The following is a 26,236-nucleotide window of genomic DNA, read 5'->3' as shown; positions in this document are numbered from 1 at the left end:
GCCGTTCGCGTGTTCGGTACGCATTCTCCACAACACAGCCGCTCACATGAGAAAGTGTGATAATGTTGGTCTGCTGTAATTGTGTTGCGTAGCCCTGACGGGGGACTATGGCAACCAAGCGAAAACTGAAGAATCTGCAGCCGACCCTTCGTTGGCAACAGAATAAACAAAGTTGTGAACTATCCTGCGTATGTGCCATCGATATTTCTACCTGTTTACACACGTCCACCTCCGCTTGACTCAGCAAGTGGAACGGAGAGATTTGGCAGGTCAGTTTAACCAAACATTTTGGTTCCTTTATGAATTCAAAATCGTGTTCTAGGGCATTGTGGTATCGCGAGCTCATTTCTAGTTTCGGCTTTTCCGATACGACAAGCACGTTTCGCAATGCACTGAGCCCTCTTGACTGCGTTTTTTTTTTTAATCTGAGCAATAAAGTTGCTGTGGGAGCACTGGATGAGTAATTGCGAAGTAACGCACGTGTGTCGAAAAAAAATGTCGCGTTTATTTACATTCATTTGTGCGCGTGTGTTGTTTTAAGCGTCTGCTAAAAATTCAAGGGTACTGAGCGGTGCTGTAGCTCCCGCGAGACAGGAATATGCTTCGCGGAGGGACTGTAGGAAGCTTACTTTCGTTATGTTCGCAGGCTGTTTGCTGCCCGAAAAAGGCTTTGGAAGAATTTATTCTCTGTAAATAATTACGACATTAAACATTACGATAAAATGCTTATCCCTTTGAGGGTCGATTTTTATTTTTGCTAAGTGCGACACCCCAGGGTCGATTTCTTTAATTGCTGATTTAAATTCTTCGAAAGAACCAATTTCGAAAAAAAAAATGGTCGTAATTTTTAGAGTGATCGTAAGTGACGAGAAAATAGTTTGTGTTGTAAAATACACAATGTTTATTCATGAATAAGAAGATAAGCGCACTGAAAAATGGTTGTGTGCACGTCCGAAAACCGAAACAAGTGAGAAGCCTTCGTCTTATCGCAAACAAGGTGCGATAGAGCTTTCGTGGTCTCCAAAAAAGGAAACCCCAAAACGGTAGCATCGTTTGTGTATATACGCGCCTGCCCGGCAACAGATGTAATCGCGCCGCAGTGAGCGATAAACAATTATCGAATAACAAGCGGTCACCCTTTGAGAGATTTGAAACCAGATAGCCATCAGTTTAGCGCGTGCAACAACTAGCGAATGCTAACACGTGTTCAAACGAATAAATCCCAAAATATCGTTCGTGACAACCTTTAGGTTTGGTTTGCCTTCGGTTGTACCCCGCGAAAGCGGACACGCACGTATCTCCATTTGCAGTAAATACAAACGGAAGACAACCGTGAAGAAACATTCGAAGATGCGCGATAAAGGCCAAACCCCACATGCGCGAAAATGCAAACGACAGCGACGAGCGACGCGAAGTAGATCGCCTTCGCGCAAGCTGTCGCTTGCACTTTCACGCGAACCCCATTCGCGCGAACTTCACGCGACTGCTTCAGCGAGCGATCTCCATTGTTGCTCCATGGCATGAGGGCGTCTACTCGTACCAAATGTGGCGCGTTGTCAGCGGTATGCAGTGTAAAATAAGATGTTTTGTTGCACATGAATACATAAAATTTTTATCATTGTCTTGCAGTATTTTTTTATAAGCACGTGCATAAACATTACTTTATTTGCTCGCTGTGTCAGCTGCTGGCTGCCAACTTTGTATGGGTGTTCTGTGCTGGCTGCTGTGTGCGTGTGTTGTTGGCGACGTCCTGCTCGTTTCCTACGTCGTAGAATGGAACGACAAAGGAAGTTAGCTGCACTGAAGCTGCTGCTCATTCTAAAGAGAAGGCGGGCTTTCTCGAGAAAGTACTGGGTGCGGCCGACATGGACGAAGCGATCGGACGAGAGCGAGTTTTTCACGGCGGTAAGACCCGCCGTGGTTGCTCAGTGGCTATGGTGTTGGGCTGCAGAGCACAAGGTCGCGGGATCGAATCCCGGCCACGGCGGCCGCATTTCGATGGCGGCGAAATGCGAAAACACCCGTGTACTTAGATTTAGGTGCACGTTAAAGAACCCCAGGTGGTCCAAATTTCCGGAGTCCCCCACTACGGCGTGCCTCATAATCAGAACTGGTTTTGGCACGTAAAACCCTATAATTTAATTTTTTCACGGCAGTAAGTGCGGCAAGACAACCACGTCACAATGCTGAAACTGAATACACGTTCGCTGCATTTTACAGATGAAACTCATGAAGAACGGCGATGAATCGCTTTTCTGCATGTTCTACAGAATGTCACCGGAGACTTTCGACATGCTGCACAGCTTGGTGCGGGAGGATCTTACGAAGGAGCAATGCCCCTCGAGGGCGCCCATTTCTTCTGGAGAGCGCCTCGCGCTGACGTTGCGGTAGGACCATTTGGCTGCGTAACCGTGCTTGCACAGCTTTTCATTTGTGAGGATGGGACTGTTCGTGATGTGTGCTCGTTATACTTCGAAATATTGTGTTGCGCATGCATGGATTGTACGTTAGCGACATCGCGTTGCGTTTCTTGACACCCTCGTTTGCGCATTCATTTGTATTTCAGGTTTCTGTCATCTGGTATGCTGATGAGGGACGCAGCCATGGCATTCCGTGTGGGTATCGAGACGGCACGAAATGTGATCCATGAAACCTGCAGTGTGCTGTGGAAGGTTTTGGTCCCTCTATACATGAAGGTAAACATATGGCATATTCACAGCATAGATCAGGTATATATAGCGATGGGTAAATTTTAATGCACGTTATTTCATGCTTACCCTTACCAAAGGTGTTCATAATAGCTTTTGTAGGGTGTCTAGAAAGCAGGTCTAGTTAATGTCAGCAAACATAGCAGAAACACAACAGCTGTGTTTACGCTTGTGGCACTTTCAAATTCATTTACCTACTACTTTTCTGAGTTTGTTGAAAAGGAGTTTTATTTGTGCCATTGGGTTGTATGTTTCATGCAAAGTTAAATGGCAGAAGTTTGAAATGGTTGAGTAAATAACAGCGCCTGCCACCTTGAACATGTTATGGAGTTTGTGCCACTAGGTGGTGTAATACCATAGCAGATGCACATGCACAGAAAGGAGTGGCCCATAATGTTAAAAAAGCATGAGTAAGTTTACCGTGTGATGGTTGCACAACGTGGTATGTCAAACTTGAAATTGCTTTTTATGCAGACACCAACAGAAGAAGAGTGGCGAGAAATCGCCACTGGGTTTTCAAACCGTTGGCAGTTCCCGAATTGCCTTGGAGCAGTCGACGGCAAGCATGTGCAGATGAAATGTCCACGTAATGCTGGAAGTATGTACTTCAATAACAAGGTATGTAACAAGAAATTGCATCATTGCCTATGGCATGTTTGCTGCTATAGGGTCATCTATTTCTTATTCATAGAAGGGATAGGGTGAGACTTAAGGACAAGAGGATATCAAATTTGCACGTAATGCATGCAAAGTAGGTTACAGACCAAAATGTTCACCTGATTTTATGGATGCTGATCACTAATGCAGCTGAGTGCTATGTAATATAAGTCGCTATTATGACAAGTACTTTTGTGACAGTTGTTTCATTGCTTTCAGGGAACCCATTCCATTGTATTGATGGCTGTGGTTGACAGCCAGTACCTTTTCCGGCTAGTTGATGTGGGTGCACCTGGGAGGTTCAGTGATGGGGGAATTTTCAAAGATTCCCTTATCGGCAAGCGAATCCAGGAGGGCAAGCTTAATCTACCACGAGCGGCCACGCTCCCAAGGTCGGAAAGAGTTTGTCCTCATGTGGTTTGTTGGCGATGAGGCCTTCCAGCTGCGCCCAGATTTCATGAGGCCACTGCCAGGGAGCCGGACTGCACCTGAGGAGGTGATCTTCAACTACCGCCTCAGTCGTGCAAGGTCTGTACCCGGCACATAAAGATCTCTTTCTTATTAAGTTTAACTGTAAGCTCAATTATGTTCTCTGCCACAACTTTCACAGGTGTTTAGGGTAGAGCGAGTGAGGTGTGGTAAACAAATTTATTTTAGCCGTGTTTCTTATGCTCTTTTCCTGTGCAATGTTGCAATTGCTGCAGCAAGGAAGGTGCCTTGTTACAAGTTGAGGATAACGCGCAAATCTGCCCCTAAGTTCTGTTTAGGTTATCACTGGCAGGGACTGAATAACGCCACCATCTGTGCATACTACACCAAAGCGATGGGTCCTTACTTTTCGGATGAGTAGTATTCACTAAAGCCAAAATTATCCTTTTAAATAAATGGGCTATTCATTTTTCAATAATGTACAATCGTTCTTTGTATGCCATCTTGTGAAACATTTGCTTTGCTGACAATTACTGTGACTATAGGTGCAATCCAACAACAGAAATCATGTTTCTTTTGTTTTTTGACAGACGCTGCGTGGAAAATGCCTTCGGCATTCTTGTATCTCGCTGGTGGATATACGAGAGGCAGATCAACATGGAGCCCAAAAATGCAGACATCATTGTGAAGGCGACATGCGTGCTGCACAACTTCCTTTCTTCAAATGCTGCATCTACGTACTGTCCTCCTGGCTACGCGGATTTCCAAGACATGTTTGGAACTGTGAGCAGTGGCACCTGGAGACAAGGACCAGAAAGCACTGCAGTGTTTGGTTTGGAGAAATCAAAGGCCCATAACTGTACTAGAGTGGCCAATGCGGTGCGACAGGAGTTCCTGAATTACTTCAATGATGAAGGCCAAGTGCCTTGGCAATGGAAGCTCCCAGGAGTCGCCGCGCAACGTGATGATGCAAACAAACAAGCAACGAGTGGCTAACTCGAGCCAATTCACCATCAGACAACGCCATCAATACAAACAGCCCTTTTCAGGGCTACCCACTTGATGCTTTGGCGGTGAGGCACCGAAATTGCGATATCCTCCTCCATAACCCCTCTTTACAAGTCAATATATATCATGCTTTGTGTTGGACTGTGGGAGCATTGGCTACAGTTGCACCCATACGTAGTTCATGCAAGCTTGTTTAGGAGGATTTTATTGAAGTGCACAGCTACAAGGCAAAACTTTATTGCACGTTTCCTTCTGTAATACCATTGCTTTAACAACTGTGACAACTTTCTGAAATGCACCAAGGAAGATATGCTCAACATTGCATAACGGCACACAGGAATAAAATATTTGTACAAATTCAGTTATGAATATTACGACAGAATTGAGTACTTGCACTCCTGCAACGTATAGCGACATAAAAAATATCTGAACACATTAAACATCACAGGCTTCTTTAAATGAACACATCCGGCCACATTTCGATGGGGGCGAAAGGCGAGAACACCCGTGTGCTTAGATTTAGGTTTTTAAAGATTCCCAGGTGGTAGAAATTTCTGGAGTCCCCCACTACGGCGTGCCTCATAATCAAATCGTGGTTTTGGCACGTAAAACCCAATAAAAAAATGAACACATCAGTGACATTATCACAGCATGACCAAATAGCATGAACTCGTTGAATGTCTTGAGCATACTAATATTTGTTCTAAGAAACAATACATTGATAATATCACAGACCTGGGAATATGACAACATGGACTTAAACAGTGATTCATAATAAATTAATGACATAATAAATAATTGACATGTTATGCACCAGTAGTAGCTTTCCTAGTGCATCATGCTGTAAACAGCTGTTTGTACATATGACCACACCACTGACGTTATCACAGCATGGGAAAAATGACAGGATGTACTCTTAAGAATTGAAGAAGTGTGTTGGTCTGGGCTGGTTGGTACATCATTAGGATGGGAACAAACAGCGCTAGGACCCAAGTAACCACGGATATCCGTGGGACGTCCGCCACAAGTCCGAATGTCCATCCATCAGGATATCCAGCACGGACGTCCATAGGACGTACAAGGAATGTCCATATGCCGTTCGGATGTCCAGGGGACATCCGATTTTGATCGTCCAGTGGCTGTACATAAATGTGCATGCCTAGGACATACATAAGTTAGGACATGGATGGATCGATGTCCTAATATGAAAAATTATGGTTGGAAATTGTATAGGTTTGTAATTAATAGTTGCATGTTTCTGCACTCTATCGGATGCTCGGAGTTCTTTTTGCAAGGCAAAACGAGTAACTGACCTATCCTTGCAACTTAAGATGACAATTATGAAAATTTAATATTTGGACAAACCCACTCTAGCATGAAAATTGCGCAATTTTTCTCCGTATACAGCAATTGGCATTATTCTATTACATGCCTAGATCATGAGTACAGTAACATTTAAAATTATGTTTATGGAAAACTTGCAGAACATTGAATCGCCCACTAGAAATCACTAATTATGGAACATGGAGCGAGTGTACTAAAGCTATCCATCATTGCAGAAAGGCCGATTATGAGCCCCGCCCTCCAACTTGTAACTGGGAAATATTCTCGAATTTATTTTGCCAGGACCATGATCTAATAATTTTGATCACCTGGGGGTTCCTTAGCATGCACCAGTATCGAAGTACACGAGCGTTTTTGCATTTTTCCCTTATCGAAATGCAGCCGCCACGACCTGAATCGAACTCGTGACCTTTATCTCAGCCGCCTAACAGATGTCAAAGGCTATGTTTTCGCTGGCTGCATGAATGATTACAGAAGCAAAAAAATTAAACAGGCGCCATGTAGTAGTTGCCAATCTCTAAGGCTATACTTTTATTACGCGTTCGCTAATTAAATTCATTGGAAGCTGGAAACACGTCGAAAATGTTTAGTTTTGCGACACCACTTATTCCAAAAACAAGTAATTGTTTCACTGTCTAATTTTATGTATTAATAATAATGTTTCAACTAGAGTGTATTAGAATATGACCATTGTCTAGTACACTCTAGTTTCAACAAACTATATTGACGTTGATGTGTCAAAAACTCATGGAAAAGCACGCTGTGCGACGATTCAGTGTCGTGTTGCGATCCAATCCAATCCAATCCGAGGTAAAGCCATCGTCTCAATGGCGGCGAAGTGTCCATGCGGCCGGTGCACTGTCGGTTCGTTTGCCATCTTCACTGCCTGCCGAAGTCGCCTGCTCAGCTATTGAGGTATGACGGCTACACCGATCTCTATTTTAGCCATTACAATAACGGAATGTGTTTTGTTTGCAGGTGCCATCAACCCCTAAAGTGAGTGAAAAGCCGTACACGCGAAAGAAAGCGCCACTGCACACAAATGCTGTATTTGAGGACTTCGGATCTCGCACCGGCAGCCAGCAGTCAACGGCCCGAGTGGCAAGTCAACACATTCCAAAAGAACTTCTTCTTGGGCAAGTTGGTGCTGACTGGCAAGTTGGTGCTGAAGTCAACACATCTTCGTAAAGAAACAACTGTTTATTTCCTAGCAGTGCAAACGTGGTGTTCGCCGGTCGGTACCGCGCAACTGAATGTGCAGGCCCAGAAAGTGCGCGACGGCGCGCGTCGGCCAGCGGGAAGCCGCTCCCTGCTTGGGAGCAATGTGACACGCGTGTGCCGGCCAGGGTCCCGCGCGACGAGCAAGAGGTAGGCACACACTATGTACTGTGCTGCCGTTTTGTGGTTTCTGCCACACGTATATTCTTGCTCTTAACTGTTCTTTTCTTTATTCTAAAGCTTGTGCCTGTAATGAATCGTCGTAGGGTTTGACAGAACAAATAAGTAAATGTGATAATCGAACAACACCTCATTTAATGGTGTTGTCTTTCCCATATTTGTTGCTCTGTTTAACATGCTGAAAGGAGTTTCTATTGATTTTTTTTTTATGTATTCGCGCTGTCCTAGCTTCAGTCATGTTATCTGGATCTGTCAATTTTCTTTTTTATCGGCGAGTATATTTGTTGTTATGAACATTATTCATGTGTGCATTTTGGAGTTATGTTTAAGCTAGCAATAAAATATTTCTTGTGTTTTGAAGCTTGTGTGGGCCTATTTTTTACGTTTAGTTACAGCACAGCAGTGACAGTGAAATGCATTGAAGCACCCGACCAGTGCATTTATATATATATATATATATATATATATATATATAGGTGCTTGAATGCATTCCACTAAATCTATATATACCTTGAAGGTCCTGTGAATATCCGTGTTGGATATCCACGTCGGACGTCCTACGGACGACCAAAGCGGTTACCTTTGGATTTCCCAGGGACGCCCCTCGGACGTACGCTGGACATTCACGGATATCCCACGGACGTCCGGAATATCCCAAATGGACGTCCGTCGGACGTTGCCCGGATGTCCGTGGTTACTTGGGTACGGGACGAAGTGAGTAGACAGACAAGGCGCTGAACTAACAACCACTGGTTTATTGCTGGGAAAGCAATATATACAAAGCACAGGATCAGCGCAAAAGGCCAGAAAAACAGTTTCTGCGCCGGGAAGGGAATAAAATCATCACATCACCCGTGTCGTCAAGGCAGGTTATCATGTTTTCAACAAGTAGTTAATCACGCACGTCGTCATAGCAGGTTATCACGTTTTTAACAAGCAGTTAATCTCGCAGCTATGCAGAGAAACAGAGGGTACGCTGACGCAGGAGTTTCCGTGCGATTGAATGCAAATCGCTTACCAAATCTCGCGTGCTCTTTGGTCTTTATACCTACCTAGTATTGTGCAATCTTCAAAGAGAGGTTTGCAGCCGCATTCTTTGCAGTGCTGGGCTAAATACACAACTGCACATGCGCACTCAACATGAGGTTTTCTGTGTTGTTTCTTACAGATTGCTTTTTTGGGGCCTTCCTTGTTTACCTTGCGACATAGCGCCGACAGCTTGTCCCTTGCGCTGAACAAAACGCGTGTGCCTATTTTTCCGGCGACCTTTTTTAAACTATGCGAGACCCCATGGACATAGGCTACGACGGTGGTATGACGGTGGTGCTGGTGTCTCGGAAAAGCTTTTGGTGATCCTCACCAGAGGGAGGGCAGGACGTGACGCCCAGGACAAGGGACCTCATGTGAGCACCACCGTCATACCCTATGCCCATGGGGTCTCGCATATGTTAAAGTAGGTCGCTGGAAAAATAGGCACACGCGTTTTGTTCAGTGCAAGGGACAAGTTGTCGGCGCTATGCCGCAAGGTAAACAAGGAAGGCCCCAAAAAAGCAATCTGTGAGAAACAACACAGAAAACCTCATGTTGAGTGCGCATGTGCTGTTGTGTATAAGATTCCGCTCAAGTGCAAATGCTGCTACGTTGGCCAAACAGGCCGATGTTTGAATGACCGGCTGAGGGAGCATGCGTACGCAATGAAAGGGTCTGTGCCCAGCCATTTAGCCCAGCACTGCAAAGAATGCGGCTGCAAACCTCTCTTTGAAGATTGCACAATACTAGGTAGGTATAAAGACCAAAGAGCACGCGAGATTTGGTAAGCGGTTTGCATTCAATCGCAGGGAAACTCCTGCGTCAGCGTACCGTCTGTTTCTCTGCATAGCTGCGAGATTAACTGCTTGTTAAAAACGTGATAACCTGCCTTGACGACGCGTGTGATATGATGATTTTATTCCCTTCCCGGCGCAGAAACTGTGTTTTTCTGGCCTTCTGCGCTGAGCCTGTGCTTTGTATATATTGCTTTGCCAGCAATAAACCAGTGGTTGTCAGCGCCTTGTCTGCCTACTCACTTCGTCCCGTCCTAGCGCTGTTTGTTCCCCTCCTAACTTTAAGAATGTTTGTAGCAAAAAGGAAACATAAAGCATGACAACACGTTATGCAATACAATGACCTGTGATGATGCAGAAATAAAAATAAATGAAATGCACACTGCAAGAAAAAAATTGCACCTCTCCCAGTATGACTAGCTTTCATCGTGAACAACAGCATATAGGAGCAACAAATTGTCAGAATGAGCTGGTGGTTTATGATATCACAGTTAGACTGGCTTGTTATGCAATATCAGTCCTACTCTAAAATAACTGTCTCACCAGTGCACTACGCAATGGCTTGCAGCAACTGTATCTGCAAGGCACTAACAAGCCTTGGAGGCACACGCCTCATTTTTTCAGCGACAAACGCACCAAAGCGCTCATGCTCATCAGGCTTGTCAGTAATAAATTTGGACAGCCCGTCTATTTTCTCATCATATTTTGAACGTCTAGTTTTTTTTGTTTTTGTTTTTTTTTTTTGGTGGTGGTGGCTGCACACTGACATCCCCACATGATTCCGCTGGTAGTGCCTCTAGGGGCTCAGTGGACTCGCTTGTGGAGACCTCTTTCTCCATGTAAATTCCCTCTAGTATCTCCTGTGCTGTTTCGACATCACATAGAGATTCTTCCATTTGAGACTGAGGCTCCAAATTCCCACTTGTCCTGCAGGGTATAACATGGTATGTCTTTAAGCACACTTTTCAACATGCAACGCTACGTTTTCAGCTGCGACTCATGTGAACATCTTATGCATGTGGCTGTGCCATTTCTATTTCAATTAAGTTTCCCCCACTGTTAGTCGTTAATCTTGTATTAGCACACATGCACTAATTCCCTGTACAAATGGCAGCTTTTTTTAATTTTTCGTACCTTGATTTTTCCTATAGACTGGTTTATTAGTCTTTGATCATGCATTTGCACACATGCACTAATTCCCTGTACAAATGTCAGTTTTTTTTTCTGTACTCTGATTTTTTCTACGGGCTGATTAATGAGCAAATTCATTGCACTGCACGATGTCATTGCATTGGCCGTGTTATTTCGATTATTTCACGCCTGTTCTTAAAGTTCTACATTTGCCGAATAATCACCAAGGTATCTGCAGTCTTTGTCAACTAAAGGCAAGAACTCTATGCATGCTATGTTCTACGTAAGAATGTCGATTAAAAACTTACGGCCTCCCTTCCATTGTATCCTTGAGGAACATGAGCCGAGAAAAGAAAACCCATTTCGTAGACTCGTCCAGGGCGTCGTCAGCAGGCGCCCCGCTCTTGCTGGCTCGCGCCCGATCCTTCAAGACACGCCTGAACGTGTCTCGCAAGTTTTTCCACCTTGCTTTGACTTCAGCAACTGCGCACAAACACGGAAAGTTGTACACCATGCCAGCACCGAATGACAGTGCAGCGCGTCTCCTTCAATACTCATTCGGTAGCATTAAAACGATTAGCATCGTAACGTTAGACATCGCTTGTACGCAGGCTGTCAAAACATCACAACTCACCATCCCATCACTGCTGCTACGTGCCGCCAAGCCGCGTCACAGACGGGGCGGGACTTGTAGTTCCTGTCCCTCAGGTCCCATAACGCACGTTCATGTTCAACGGCGTCAATGAGGCGCTCATTGTAAGCACCGCGCTCGTCTGCGTTGGCCACGTTGATCAAACGTTGTTGCTGCTAGTCGAAAAGGCGTGCGTCTAAATGTCGTACAAAAATCCCTCACGTGACCAGATCCTAGGCACCTAGGGACACGATCATTTAGGGACTTTTGAGAAGGCGCGATGGTGGCGCCAAGTGACGACGGCATAGGATGGCGTGTTCGTTCTCGGCGTGATCGTTCTCTGGCCCGCGCCGACCGCGCGTTGTTCAACATTGCGTTTGTGATTGTGCTTGCGTTGCTTGTGTATTCGTTGTAGGTTCTGTGTTACTTGGCGGAAAGCCGTGAGTAGTGCTTGTGTGGCAGTGCGGCTTTGGCCTCGGTGAGCTCTGGCAATACAGAATCTGCGTTGTGTGATCCGTCTTCCTTGACAATGTGGAGGTGGTGACGATTGAAATGTCGAAGTGGCGTAGCGCCTCGGCAGTGCAGTTCAGCGAACCGCGTCCGCCTTTGCATAACGGACGTCGAGGGATGTGCTGCTCTCTACAAGTCATAAAAATGTGACTGCGTCGACCGCCCACGGTTCAGCGCTGAATGTGTGGTTCAAGTACTGTGCTTGAAACGAATGGCGCAGCTGTGGTGGCAGAACGCCATGAGGCCTCACTTTGTGCTCTGTGCTTGGAAAGAGTGGTGCAGCTGTGGTGGCAGACCGCCGTGAAATCCGTGCTGTGCAGACGCTCGAAATATCCAATTCACGTTGGCGTCTTGGCAACGGCCAGTTCGCGAACCGGCGCCCTGGAGCGGCGCCTCTGTGCCCGCCCTATTCGGTAGCGTCGACGCAATAATATTTAATTAACCAGTCCTTGCTTGACAAACGCTGATGGCGAAGGTGCTGCGATATGCTGCCGGCCAGCTTTGCAGTTTTTCTCACATTAAAAGCATGTAGCATATATACATGCCTAGCATGTGTTATAAGACAATGTCTACCATGAGAAGATTGTCAGGAGTGCCCCAGTACTGGCATTCCACGCTTTGCATGCCCTCAGTAAGCATGATGACACTATGGGCCCATTTTCTTCAGTGAGCTGCTATTCTGTTTGCAAAATGGGGAGGCTAGCTAAGCTGGTTTGTTCTTTGTGTTTTGTCAATTTGATGAGAAATTCTTGGCAATGTTCTTTTAAGGTGCTTTTAAAAATAAGCCTACCAAAAAACTGCTCCATTGGCAGTGTTCTTTGGTGGTGACAGAAAAGTGAAACTGCAGACGACTAAGTTGGTCATGCCCGCATTTTTGGAAAATTTAAGAGCAATATCGGCACCCACAACCATACAACTGTGATTGAGCCATGGATGGCCACATGCTTTCTGCACAAATTATAGGCCCTTACGCAACATCATTGAAGAGCCAACAGGCCAACGTACTGTGTTCCCTTCGACCTAGGCAGTCTACAGTTCATTGTTGTTGCAACAGCTGATCGCCCCGCAAGTTCACAGCCTGTGCCTTCTGCTGCTACTACGGTCGTCACCCGTGCACAACACTTCTAGTTGCCCTAGTGGTAGTGCCGTTGCTTCTAAATATTGAGTAACCACACATTGTACGCTACAAGGGCATTGTTGGACTGCATCTCATCTCTATGTGTGTTGTGTTGCTGTTTGCATACATGTCCTTGTTTGATAAGTGCTCTGAATTTTTTTCACTACTGCAATGTCTTGACTGCACTGTGGCAGTGTTGTATGTACTATCGATTAACCTCCATATACACAAGTGCTTTGATCATCAATCTTCAAAAATGCAACCTTCATGCTGCTCCTTCCTTCACAAGAAAGCTTGCATATCAAACATTATTCTTGCCCCAACTAGAATTGGCAGGTTCAATTTGGTCACCTCACCAGGCATATCTAATCCACATTCTTGAGTATAGCCAAAACTGTGCTGCACGTTTAATCGCCAGGGATTGCAACCAATATTTGAGCGTATCTAACATTATGTTGTAATTGTCACTACCATCCTTGGAATCATGCCAGAATGTAGTGTCGCTTTGTCTGCTACATAAAATCATTCATAGTGAGCTGTCGTCCACATTGCCTCTTGCGTGTCCATCCCACACATCTAGGTGCTTGCACAATCGCCTTAGCGTCCAGCACATTTTTGGTTGAACTAATGCCTTTGACTTGTGTGCTTTGCCACGTGCCATTAGGCATTGGAATGGTCTTCTCAATAACATTGCTTACATTAACAATACTGTAACCTTCAGACAAAAAATCAGTATGTTTAGGTAGTGTTCAAGTGTTTTTTTATTTCTGGTGTATGTAACTTTTTTATGTAATTATGCACTCATACTATTCACTGTATAACCCAGCTTTCTAATGGTAGAATTTTACTTCACGATTTTATAATTTCTGTTCTTTTCAATTTATTGCATTGATCTTGTGTCGCTGTTTATATTTCTAACGTTGTATAACTTTTTCGCTCCTTTGTTATGCGATGCCCTTCCCCCTCCACGCAATACTCCTTTGGAGCCTGTGACGTAGATGAATACATAAACCAGATGGCACTACTGTTTCTTGTGAAATCAAAATTGTGTATATTGTTGTGGTTTTACCAATAGAAGCTCTAAATTGTAAATTGTTCTCCTGCAATGCCGGCAACGTATCCATAACAGGCCAGTTGTGTATATTGCTTAGAATTATCGTTCTTAGACCCTGAAAAGTGTGGAATATCCTATCTTCCTGTCTGTCCTGGTCTTTATCCATTTTTCCATAAACTTGGGTCACTGGGTAATCCATGGTATAAGGGGTAGAGCACTGGGGCTTTTATGCTGAGGACACCCAGTTTGAAACAAAAAAAAAATTTCTTAGGTGCTGGGCAGATTCGAATCGCATGTCAAGCACCGACTTAGCGGAAACCCTGCTAACAGGCGTAGCATGTCCAGAGGGACTCGTGAGAGAGGAGCCCGGCTCATACATGACTGATCTCTGTGGTGGCAACACAATGTCTCTACATTGTTTCAATGCTACCGTATTAGCATTGAAACAATGTGGGTTGTGCCAGAATTTTTCTAAATTGTCCTGGCGCCTTGTCCTGTCGTCTTTCACGTGTCCGTTGTTTTTGCGCTAAACAAGTAATTATGGATTCGCACCAACTAGCCCGCCAACGCATTGTACTGAATTATTCACCTGTACCTATGTGCCACAGCTGAGCTTCTATCTCAACATTAGTCGATTTCAACTGAAGTAATGTATATATAGCCTTAGGTATAATTTCTAATGAGCATGACTGATTCTCACCAAGAGTAACAGCCACTTCAATTCCTTCACAATCTGCACCTGCATTATCAAATATGTTATAGTGAAGTGAGTCTGCCACAACTGAGGATCGAACATGTTTTCAGTTTCAAGCAAACCATGCCAGTCAATTTCATGAAAGTGGCATTACAGAATTCACAGGCATTCAATTGCACAATGCGTGCTTATAGGCAATTTTATATTCAGTTCATGGCAGTTGCCATCTTGGGCTGTCGTAATCTAAATTTTGTGCATAGGGACGTCAAGTTTACTTAATCCTGGAACGTTAAAAACACCTGTGCATTGACTCTAGGTTGCTACAGCCAGAAAAATGGGTATGTGAGCAGCCATGGTGAGGGCGCCCCAAAGCTCCAGTAAATATGATGCCTGCATGCGTTCACCCCCCCCCCCCCTTCACCATTCAGTGCAGAGTAGGGACAACTGCGTCATTTGCAACTGAACAGAAGTTACAAAAACAGAGTTCCATAGAAAAATTTACTTTACTTTTCATTAATTGTACATAATGACGGGAGTCTGCAGTCAGGCATTCCACTCACTAAGGCACATGGAAACAAAACAGGAAAACAAAAATGAGTAGCTCATGAAAAATTAAGCCCTCGAACATCCAATGTACATCCATCACCTGTGCACCATCAGCCCGATTACAACTTTTCTATTACTGTGCAAATATAGCTGTACACTCAACTTCTTTCAGTGGTTTATGTGTTCAATTCATTAGATATCTTTAGTGGCACACCTAATTTCTTTTTTTTTTGAGAAGCTCAATCACCACATACCTGTGATGCCTTGTTTTCCAAGCACCAAACAATGCCAGCAACCTCATCACGTTATCAGGGCAATCTCTTAAAAGTCACAATTTTATTTGGTCGTTTTGACAAGATTGCCAAGCTGATTAAACATGAATTGCACTGAATCCTTCTATATAATCTCAACTCTTTCCTTGATCGGCACCAGTATATCAAGCTTTAAGTTGACAACTTGAAGCATCACTTTCATATTCTTCAGGATAGGTAGGTTATCTTTGTTTGCTTGGATTGTTACACATTTTTGATGAAGCGCCATGAACACTTCCAGATTTTGCGAGAACTTTCATTTTTCAACTTCTATTTCATCAGTGACTCCACCACACCTACCGGTGTGATAGTTTTCTTTACATACAAGGAGTATGTTATACTTTCACAAGCATCATCCAAATGCGGTTCACGTTTAAGGCATTCACCAGACATGGTAAAGCAACATTTGGCGGCAGTTGCAGCAAATAGAGCAATGTAACAGTCGGAAAAGCAACCAACCTGCGATTGTACAGCAAAATCCCATTTTTGCAGCTACTCTGACGCCATTGCTGTAATATAATATGTAGAAAACAGACAGCTTAAGCTAATGATCAAAGAACCGCTCAGTGACAACAGAAGTTCAGACATGTGATCAAACAACCTCCACAGATCCAGACGTGATGCTGCAGCAACTGTGGAATTCCTTTCACGTGTTTTCACAGTACACCCATGTGCACAAGAAATCTAACACTATAGGGTATACCATTTGGGCAGCTGCTTTGGTGCTGCTACCACTGCCAAAGTCCTGCACCCCTCAGTCAGTCAATGGGCACTGAAAGTACTGGATTTGCATGTAAGTAACACGACCACAAATATGATGCAACGAGCGGCTTTTGGTCTCTCCTAAAGAAAAATCTATTGTGATTATATGTGTCACGAATCCGAATATAATGCGAGGCGCGTCCTGAGGCTGAAAATTTCAAGGAAAAAAAGGCAATATCTGTGAAAGTGAGCCATCAAGTATAGGGTTTGTCCTTCTACATTGAGCTTATTCCAATGACAAAATTCAGTGAGGCACCTGACACAGCCACCAACTCCACACCCCCTCACCACACATTCGTGCTGAGCCCCAACCCACACAATGGACTCCCATGTCTCATGTGAGCAGTGAGTGATAATCCTAACAACATACAGCCTGTTTGCAAGTCGAAACAAACATAAGGGTTCTGCAAACGCCACATTCGAGTTGAGGCTATACTCACAGCATAGCTGCAGTGCACGCTTGCTTGCTGTAGAGACTACCATCATAATAAACATGCACGGCATTGTTGACATTGTAGCATCGCCTCAGCGGGTTAAGATACGATTTGTTGCCCTTTTTGCACAAAAGCACGCGTCTCAATTGTGCGAAATTAGGGCACCACAGCTGCACCGCTCGTTTCAAGCACATTACTCAAACCACACATTCAGCGCTGAACCGTGGGCGGTCGACGCAGTCACATTTTTGTGACTTGTAGAGAGCAGCACATCCCTCGACGTCCGTTACGCAAAGGCGGACACGGCGACGCCACATCGCGGTTCGCTGAACTGCGCTGCCGAGGCGCTACGCCACTTCGACATTTCAATCGTCACCACCTCCGCATTGTCAAGGAACACGGATCACACAACGCAGGTTCTGAATTGCCAGAGCTCACCGAGGCCAAAGCCGCACTGCCACACAAGCACTACTCACGGCTTTCCGCCAAGTAACACAGAACCTACAACCAATTCACAAGCAACGCAAGCACAATCGCACACGCAATGTTGAACAACGCGCGGTCGGCGCGGGCCAGAGAACGATCACGCCGAGAACGAACACCCCGTCGCATGCTGTCGTCCCTTGGCGCCACCATCGCACCTTCTCAAAAGTCCCTAAATGATCGTGTCCCTAGGTGCGTAGGATCAAGTCACGTGAGGGATTTTTGTACCTTTAGATACAGTGTACTAGAAGCGTGCGTCTAAATGTCGTACAAAAATCCCTCACGTGACCAGATCCTAGGCATCTAGGGACACGATCATTTAGGGACTTTTGAGAAGGCGCGATGGTGGCGCCAAGTGACGACGGCATGGGATGGCGTGTTCGTTCTCGGCATGATCGTTCTCTGACCCGCGCCGACCGCGCGTTGTTCAACATTACGTGTGTGATTGTGCTTGCGTTTTTTGTGTATTGGTTGTAGGTTCAGTGTTACTTGGGCGGAAAGCCGTGAGTAGTGCTTGTGTGGCAGTGCGGCTTTGGCCTCGGTGAGCTCTGGCAATTCAGAACCTGCGTTGTGTGATCCGTGTTCCTTGACAATGCGGAGGTGGTGACGATTGAAATGTCGAAGTGGCGTAGCGCCTCGGCAGTGCAGTTCAGCGAACCGCGTCCGCCTTTGCATAACGGACGTCGAGGGATGTGCTCCTCTCTACAAGTCATCAAAATGTGACTGCGTCGACCGCCCACGGTTCAGCGCTTAATGTGTGGTTCAAGTACTGTGCTTGAAACGAATGGCGCAGCTGTGGTGGCAGAACGCCATGAGGCCTCAGTTTGTGCTCTATGCTTGAAACGAGTGGTGCAGCTGTGGTGGCAGAACGCCGTGAAATCCGTGCTGTGCAGACACTCGAAATATCCAATTCACGTCGGCGTCTTGGCAACGGCCAGTTCGCGAACAGGCGCCTCTGTGCCCGCCCTATTCGGTAGCGTCGACGCAATAATATTTACGTAACCAGTCCTTGCTTGACAGACGCCGATGGCGAAGGTGCTGCGATATGCTGCCAGCCAGCTTTGCAGTTTTTCTCACATTAAATACATGTAGCATATATACATGCCTAGCATGTGTTATAAGACAATGTCTACCATGAGAAGATTGTCAGGAGTGCCCCAGTACTGCTCCCAATCTGGCATTCTACGCTTTGCATGCCCTCAGTAAGCATGATGACAATATGGGCCCATTTTCTTCAAAGTGAGCTGCTATTCTGTTTGCAAAATGGGGAGGCTAGCTAAGCTGGTTTGTTCTTAGGATGAGAAATTCTTGGTAATGTTCTTTTAAGGTACTTTTAAAAGATGTGAAGCCTACCAAAAAACTGCACCATTGGCAGTGTTCTTTGGCGGTGACAGAAAAGTGAAACTGCAGACGACTAAGTTGGTCATGCCTGCATTTTTGGAAAATTTAAGAGCAATATCGGCACCCACAACCATACAACTGTGATTGAGCCATGGATGGCCACATGCTTTCTGCACAAATTATAGGCCCTTACGCAACATAAGTGAAGAGCCAACAGGTCAATGTACTGTGTTCGCTTCGACCTAGGCAGTCTACAGTTCATTGTTGTCGCAACAGCTGATCCCCCCGCAAGTTCACAGCCTGTGCCTTCTGCTGCTACTACGGTCAACTCGTCACCCGTGCACAACACTTCTAGTTGCCCTAGTGGTAGTGCCGTTGCTTCTAAATATTGAGTAACCACACATTGTAGGTTACAAGGGCATTATTGCACTGCATCTCATCTCCATGTGTGTTGTGTTGCTGTTTGCATACATGTCCTTGTTTGATAAGTGCTCTGAATTTTTTTCACTACTGCAATGTCTTGACTGCACTGTGGCAGTGTTGTATGTACTATCGATTAACCTCCATATACACAAGTGCTTTGATCATCAATGTTCAAAAATGCCACCTTCATGCTGATCCTTCCTTCACAAGAAAGCTTGCATATCAAAGATTATTCTTGCCCCAACTAGAATTGGCAGGTTCAATTTGGTCACCTCACCAGGCATATCTAATCCGCATTCTTGACTATAGCCAAAACTATGCTGCACGTCTAATCGCCAGGGATTGCAACCAATATTTGAGCGTATCTAACATTATGTTGTCATTGTCACTACCATCCTTGGAATCATGCCATAATGTAGTGTCGCTTTGTCTGCTACATAAAATCATTCATAGTGAGCTGTCGTCCACCTTGCCTCTTGTTTGTCCATCCCACACATCTAGGTGCTTGCACAATCGCCTTAGCGTCCAGCACATTTTTGGTCGAACTAATGCCTTTGACTTGTGTGCTTTGCCACGTGCCATTAGGCATTGGAATGGTCTTCTCAATAACATTGCTTACATTAACAATACTGTAACCTTCAGACAAAAAATCAGTATGTTTGGGTAGTGTTCAAGTGGTTTCTATTTCTGATGTTTAACTTTTTTTATGTAATTATGCAATCGTACTATTTACTGTATGACCGAGCTTTCTAATGGTAGAATTTTACTTCACAATTTTATAATTTCTGTTCTTTTCAATTTATTGCGTTACCCTTGTGTCGCTGTTTATATTTCTAACGTTGTATAACTTTTTTGCTCCTTTGTTATGCTATGCTCTCCCCCCTCCACGCAATACTCCTTCTGGAGCCTGTGATGTAGATGAATACATAAACCAGATAACTACTGTTTCTTGTGAAATCAAAATTGTTCTCCTGCAATGCCGGCAATGTATCCATAACAGGCCAGTTGTGTATATTGCTTAGAATTATCGTTCTTAGACCCTGAAAAGTGTGGAATATCCTATCGTCCTGTCTGTCCAGGTCTTTATCCATTTTTCCGTAAACTTGGGTCACTGGGTAATCCATGGTAAAATGGGTAGAGCACTGGGGCTGCTGTGCTGAGGACACCCAGTTTGAAACAAAAATAGGTCACGAGGCATGGGCCGGGCCGCTCACCAATGACAAAAAAATTTTCTTAGGTGCTGGGCAGATTCGAATCGAATGTCAAGCACCGACTTAGCGGCAACCCTGCTAACAGGCGTAGCATGTCCAGAGGGACTCGTGAGAGAGGAGCCCGGCTCATACATGACTGATCTCTGTGGTGGCAATACAATGTCTCTACATTGTTTCAATGCTATCGTATTAGCATCGGAATCATCATGAAATGGGTTGTGCCAGAATTTTTCTTTCTAAATTTATTCGCCTGTACCTATGTGCCACAGCTGAGCTTCTATCTCAACATTAGTTGATCTCAACTGAAGTAATGTATATATAGCCTTAGCTATAATTTCTAATGAGCATGACTGATTCTCACCAAGAGTAACATCCGCTTCAATTCCTTCACAATCTGCACCTGGTATTATCAAATATGTTATAGTGAAGTGAGTCTGCTACAACTGAGGATCGAACATGTTTTCAGTTTCAACCAAACCATGCCAGTCAATTTCATGAAAGTGGCATTACAGAATTCACAGGCATTCAATTGCACAATGCATGCTTATAGGCAATTTTATATTCAGTTCATGGCAGTTGCCATCTTGGGCTGTCATCTAAATTTTGTGCATAGTGACGTCAAGTTTACTTAATCCTGGAACGTTAAAAACACCTGTGCACTGACTCTAGGTTGTTACAGCCAGAAAAATGGGCATGTGAGCAGCCATGGTGAGGGCGCCCCAAAGCTCCAGTAAATAGGCTTCCTGCATGCGCTCACCCCCCCCCCCCCCCTTCACCATTCAGTGCAGAGTAGGGACAACTGCGTCATTTGCAACTGAACAGAAGTTACAAAAACAGAGTTCCATAGAAAAATTTACTTTACTTTTCATTAATTGTACATAATGACGGGAGTCTGCAGTCAGGCATTCCACTCACTAAGGCACATGGAAACAAAACAGGAAAACAAAAATGAGTAGCTCATGAAAAATTAAGCCCTCGAACATGCAATATACATCCATCACCTGTGCACCATCAGCCCGATTACAACTTTTCTATTACTGTGCAAATATAGCTGTAGCCATTTGCCTTTGCACACTCAACTTCTTTCAGTGGTTTATGTGTTCAATTCATTAGATATCTTTAGTGGCACACCTAATTTTTTTTAGAAGCTCAATCACCACATACCTGTGATGCTTTGTTTCCCAAGCACGAAATAATGCCAGCAACCTCATCACGTTATCATGGCAATCTCTTAAAAGTCACAATTTTATTTGGTTGTTTTGACAAGATTGCCAAGCTGATTAAACATGAATTGCACTGAATCCTTCTATATAATCTCAACTCTTTCCTTGATCGGCACCAGTATATCAAGCTTTAAGTTGACAACTTGAAGCATCACTTTCATATTCTTCGGGATAGATAGGTTATCTTTATGTTTGCTTGGATTGTTACACATTTTTGATGGCAAGCGCTATGAACACTTCCAGATTTTGCGAGAACTTTCATTTTTGAACTTCTATTTCATCAGTGACTCCACCACACCTACCGGTGTGATAGTTTTCTTTACATACAAGGAGTATGTTATACTTTCACAAGCATCATCCAAATGCGGTTCACGTTTAAGGCATTCACCAGACATGGTAAAGCAACATTTGGCGGCAGTTGCAGCAAATAGAGCAATGTAACAGTCGGAAAAGCAACCAACCTGCGATTGTACAGCAAAATCCCATTTTTGCAGCTACTCTGACGCCATTGCTGTAATATAATATGTAGAAAACAGACAGCTTAAGCTAATGATCAAAGAACCGCTCAGTGACAACAGAAGTTCAGACATGTGATCAAACAACCTCCACAGATCCAGACGTGATGCTGCAGCAACTGTGGAATTCCTTTCACGTGTTTTCACAGTACACCCATGTGCACAAGAAATCTAACACTATAGGGTATACCATTTGGGCAGCTGCTTTGGTGCTGCTACCACTGCCAAAGTCCTGCACCCCTCAGTCAGTCAATGGGCACTGAAAGTACTGGATTTGCATGTAAGTAACACGACCACAAATATGATGCAACGAGCGGCTTTTGGTCTCTCCTAAAGAAAAATTTATTGTGATTATATGTGTCACGAACACGAATATAATGCGAGGCGCGTCCTGAGGCTGCAAATTTCAAGGAAAAAAAGGCAATATCCATGAAAGTGAGCCATCAAGTATAGGGTGTGTCCTTCTACATTGAGCTTATTCCAATGACAAAATTCAGTTAGGCACCTGACACAGCCACCAACTCCACACCCCCTCACCACAAATTCGTGCTGAGCCCCAACCCACACGATGGACCCCCATGTCTCATGTGAGCAGTGAGGACAATCCTAACAACATACAGCTTGTTTGAAAGCAGAAACAAACATAAGGGTTCTGCAAACGCCACATTCGTGTTGAGGCTATATTCACAGCATAGGTGCACTGCACGCTTGCTTGCTGTAGAGACTACCATCATAATAAACATGCACGGCATTGTTGACATTGTAGCATCGTCTCAGCGGGTTAAGATACGATTTGTTGCCCTTTTTGCACAAAAGCACGCGTCTCAATTGTGCGAAATTAGGGCACCACAGCTGCACCACTCGTTTCAAGCACAGTACTCAAACCACACATTCAGCGCTGAACCGTGGGCGGTCGACGCAGTCACATTTTGTGACTTGTAGAGAGCAGCACATCCCTCGACGTCCTTTATGCAAAGGCGGACACGGCGACGCCACTTCGACATTTCAATCGTCACCACCTCCGCATTGTCAAGGAACACGGATCACACAACGCAGGTTCTGTATTGCCAGAGCTCACCGAGGCCAAACCGCACTGCCACACAAGCACTACTCACGGCTTTCCGCCCAAGTAACACAGAACCTACAACCAATTCACATGCAACGCAAGCACAATCACACACGCAATGTTGAACAACGCGCCTTCTCAAAAGTCTCTAAATGATCGTGTCCCTAGGTGCCTAGGATCAAGTCACGTGAGGGATTTTTGTACGAGATTTAGACGCACGCGTACCACAGAACACCCATACAAACTTCGCGTACTAGAAGGGGGCAGTGGGCTTACTCAGCAGCTCCTCTGACGCAGTCAGCGTCGCATCCAAGAGGTGGCGCCACTGGCAACTTCAATGGAAGCTTTGATTTTCCTTGCGTTTCTGTCGGTTTCAGTTCAAAGCAGTTCACACTCTTATTTGTTTTTAATTTGGCATACTTGACAGTCTTTACATATCTTTAGCAAGCACTATATTTGTTTAGGCCACATGATATTTGCCATAATAGTACCTTGTGGAAAAGCAAGACGGCAACTCTTGGTCAATTTGCTGCCTATCCTAACTCTAGACCTTTTGTGCAAAGAGGTCGTCGCTGACGGATGTTGCTTATGCGGAAGGGGGCCTTCGAATTTTCCGAATTATCGGGCAATCGTTAAAGAAATTTGAAAACGGTTTCATGCCGTGTCAACCTAATGTAAAATTTTGTCAGACAGAAAACAGCGCGTGCAAGCTTCCCAGCTGGGCTCAAAAAAAAAAAAAAAAAAAAAAAAAAATCAGGCATGCTGCCCAGGTTTGTGTCTTTGTTTAGCCAAAATGAATATGTATATATGACTTAAATATTTCATTGTTCCACTTTAGTTGTTCCATTCTTCACAGTAGCCTTCTGCGTTTATTATTAACTATTATTACGCCGGCACACAATTGTTAAATCAGGTTTTTTTTTTTTTTCATAAAGAAATAGAGGGAGGCCTGAACAAAAAGTGAAAACTAGTTCACTTGACAATTAGGCTCAGGCCTATTCTTATGTACAGTTATATAAGGGTAAGCAAAATGAAGTTAACAGGCCTGTTGCTGACACAAAGCTTTTATTTGCAAGAAGTACAAGTACAACGGCTCAACTTCAGCTGCTTGGCCCTCTGCCACTTTCCTGCCTTGTCACAGTTAATTCCTTTCACAAAAAAATGCAGACGTGTGACAATGTAAAAGCTAATTATTTTAGCTATGAGGCTATAAGAGCGTGCACATGGCAGCCAACTTCGAGGGAATTAAAGCTTACTCTTAACAACTTCCTGCATATCCATAACGCTGCCAGCTAGAGTGTAGCTCACTCTGATAGAAGCATTCTGTGAAAAGATCCTCTAGAATTTTCACAAAGCCATACATCTGACTGGAGGGATAAAGGAGGCCTCCTGCGGTCACAGAAGTTTGTTAGCAGGGCAAGTTGAAAACGTTCGCCTGGTTGCGTCATGGTGAGCAGCTTTATGCATTCTTGGCATTTAAGTGTAAGAATTGACGATACACTTCCGCGCAACATAGTCCGCAATGTGGTAAGTGAGCCTCGAGTCGCTTCTGGCCACGTGCTTGTTATGGTCGTTTGAAACCCGCAGGCCCGTGCAATGCTGGGGTACCACGTTTGTGTGGCTTCTGTGGCAGTAGCGCTAGCAGCAGTTTGACTGCACTCATTTCTGTCACCTGATGCTTCGATAGAGTCAACTTCCAGTAAGTAGGCCAGTGTACCTTCCTCGCAGTTTCCTTCGCTAACTGACCTAACTAGACCATAAAAAGAAAAAAAAAAAATTACGGTGATCAGGAACTGCGTTCGAGTTGAGCACAAAACGTGGCTCAAAATGGAGCTCGCATACTGCGCTCGTGTCGTCCAGGGGAGGTTCTATGCAGGTTCTTTTCCCACTCTTTCCGCCTATTTTTATCCTTCAGGACGCCAAACAAGGACAACTTCGGCCCATCCTTCACATAAACATAGCCTGTTTGGCACCCAGGCGCGTAACAGTGGTTTTGTCGATGCTGCGGCATGGCTCAGTTACTGCAAGGCATACTAATCTCTTGCAGGCTATATGCGAAAAAAACACTGAAGGAAAAAAAAAAAAAACCCAGGCGACGACGTCCACAGAAAAAACAACGCAGCTCAGCAACGGTCACTGGGCGGGCACTGGGCAGCTGCGCCGTCACACCCACGTTCCATTGAAACCGACGCCAGCGCCGCCGCTCGGGCTATCGGGGAAGCTCATGTTTGCGACATTCGTGGAGCCGCCGCATCGCATAGCCTCCGCCGGACTGCCCCCTTCTAGGTACACTGTAATTTAGACGCACGCGAAAGGCGTAGAGGTGTTCTGTGGTACAGCGTGTAGCCACGGTTGGGTGTCGGTGGTGCCATTTGCCTGGTGTTCTGTGGTAGCTTTGGTAGTGCACACCCTGGTCACAACCTCCCCGCGCCGTGTGGTTAGCACGCTACAAGCACCCGGTAGGCGCGAGCGTGGTGCGAAGGTAAGCCCTGCTGCGTGCGACGCGCTCGTGTTTGTTTCGTCCTGTATGCGCGTGCTATTGGAGCGAGCCTGCGCGGTTCCGACAGGCGCACCACACATTTTTCGTTGGAGCTCGCTGTTTGTTTGGCTGTGCTCCAGCATTACTAGACTACTATATAGCGATGCTCGCGATACTGCGCCATCGATAGCGGCGCTGCTGCTTTGCGTTAATAGACGTAGTACTTCGATGGAAAACGCGACAGTAGGCTGGTTGGTTGAAACACTGAAATTTGAGCTCAGAGGAACCTACGCAAGGACAAGGCTAGTACCCGATCACATAGGGTACCGAGCGTGAACAGTCGCATATATACCGCGCTCGCTGTCCTCTGTTGACAAAGTTTCGCCTGGTGGTGTTGCAGAAGTCGCGGGGCGGCTCAGAAGTTGGCGGTCGCTTTTCTTTTGCTTGACCGTATAGCGGCGCCGGCACGACACCAACAAAGCGGCGACGGGGCTGCTTCCAGCTTCAGTACCCACCCTTGGGTGGCGACGCCGGTTTTATGTTTGCCGGTTAAATATGTGCTCTCCTGTAGGAGAAGAACTCTCGGGACGTCGTTGCTCCACGTAACGACAGAACGCTAGACACTTCGTTTCTCTAACTGGCAATGCAACGTTTAGTAAATAGCTTAAATAATTATTTTAAATTAAGTAGAGGGGGGGGGGGGGCACTTCCAAAACACAGCTCCACATCGAGGTAAATTACAATTCTGCACATGATGGGCACACTTGTTAAAGGAAAGAAAAAAAGCTGTGACATGTTGGTTGAGTAAGAACCTAATTAGTATGGTGATTAATTTGTAACTGGTTTGCTGAACTGTCCACATATTGAAAATTAGCTCCAGCATATCATAAATGCTACTGTATAATGTGTGTCAAGTTTCCTGTGCTTAAGTAAGAACG

The 26,236-nt window shown here is 45.1% G+C and overlaps 1 protein-coding gene, 1 long non-coding RNA gene and 1 pseudogene across 2 annotated transcripts in view; 1 reads left to right on the top strand and 2 right to left on the bottom strand.

Moving 5' to 3' along the window:
* Window positions 1-26,236, bottom strand: part of LOC119439895 (very long-chain specific acyl-CoA dehydrogenase, mitochondrial) — a 444,311-nt gene that overhangs the window by 381,881 nt on the left and 36,194 nt on the right. The window lies entirely within an intron of this gene.
* On the top strand, window positions 3,382-5,413 carry LOC125942890 (uncharacterized; annotated as a pseudogene).
* Window positions 10,152-18,498, bottom strand: LOC125942895 (uncharacterized). The gene is made up of 4 exons (XR_007465405.1): window positions 17,604-18,498; window positions 11,133-11,629; window positions 10,807-10,981; window positions 10,152-10,294 (listed from the first exon to the last, which is right to left on the bottom strand). It is a non-coding gene; the product is annotated as an uncharacterized LOC125942895 (long non-coding RNA).

This window comes from Dermacentor silvarum, chromosome 2, assembly GCF_013339745.2.
Source record: "Dermacentor silvarum isolate Dsil-2018 chromosome 2, BIME_Dsil_1.4, whole genome shotgun sequence".
Taxonomy (NCBI): domain Eukaryota; kingdom Metazoa; phylum Arthropoda; class Arachnida; order Ixodida; family Ixodidae; genus Dermacentor; species Dermacentor silvarum.
Note: the sequence above shows the minus strand (reverse complement) of the source record. Positions and strands in the feature narration are given on the sequence as shown.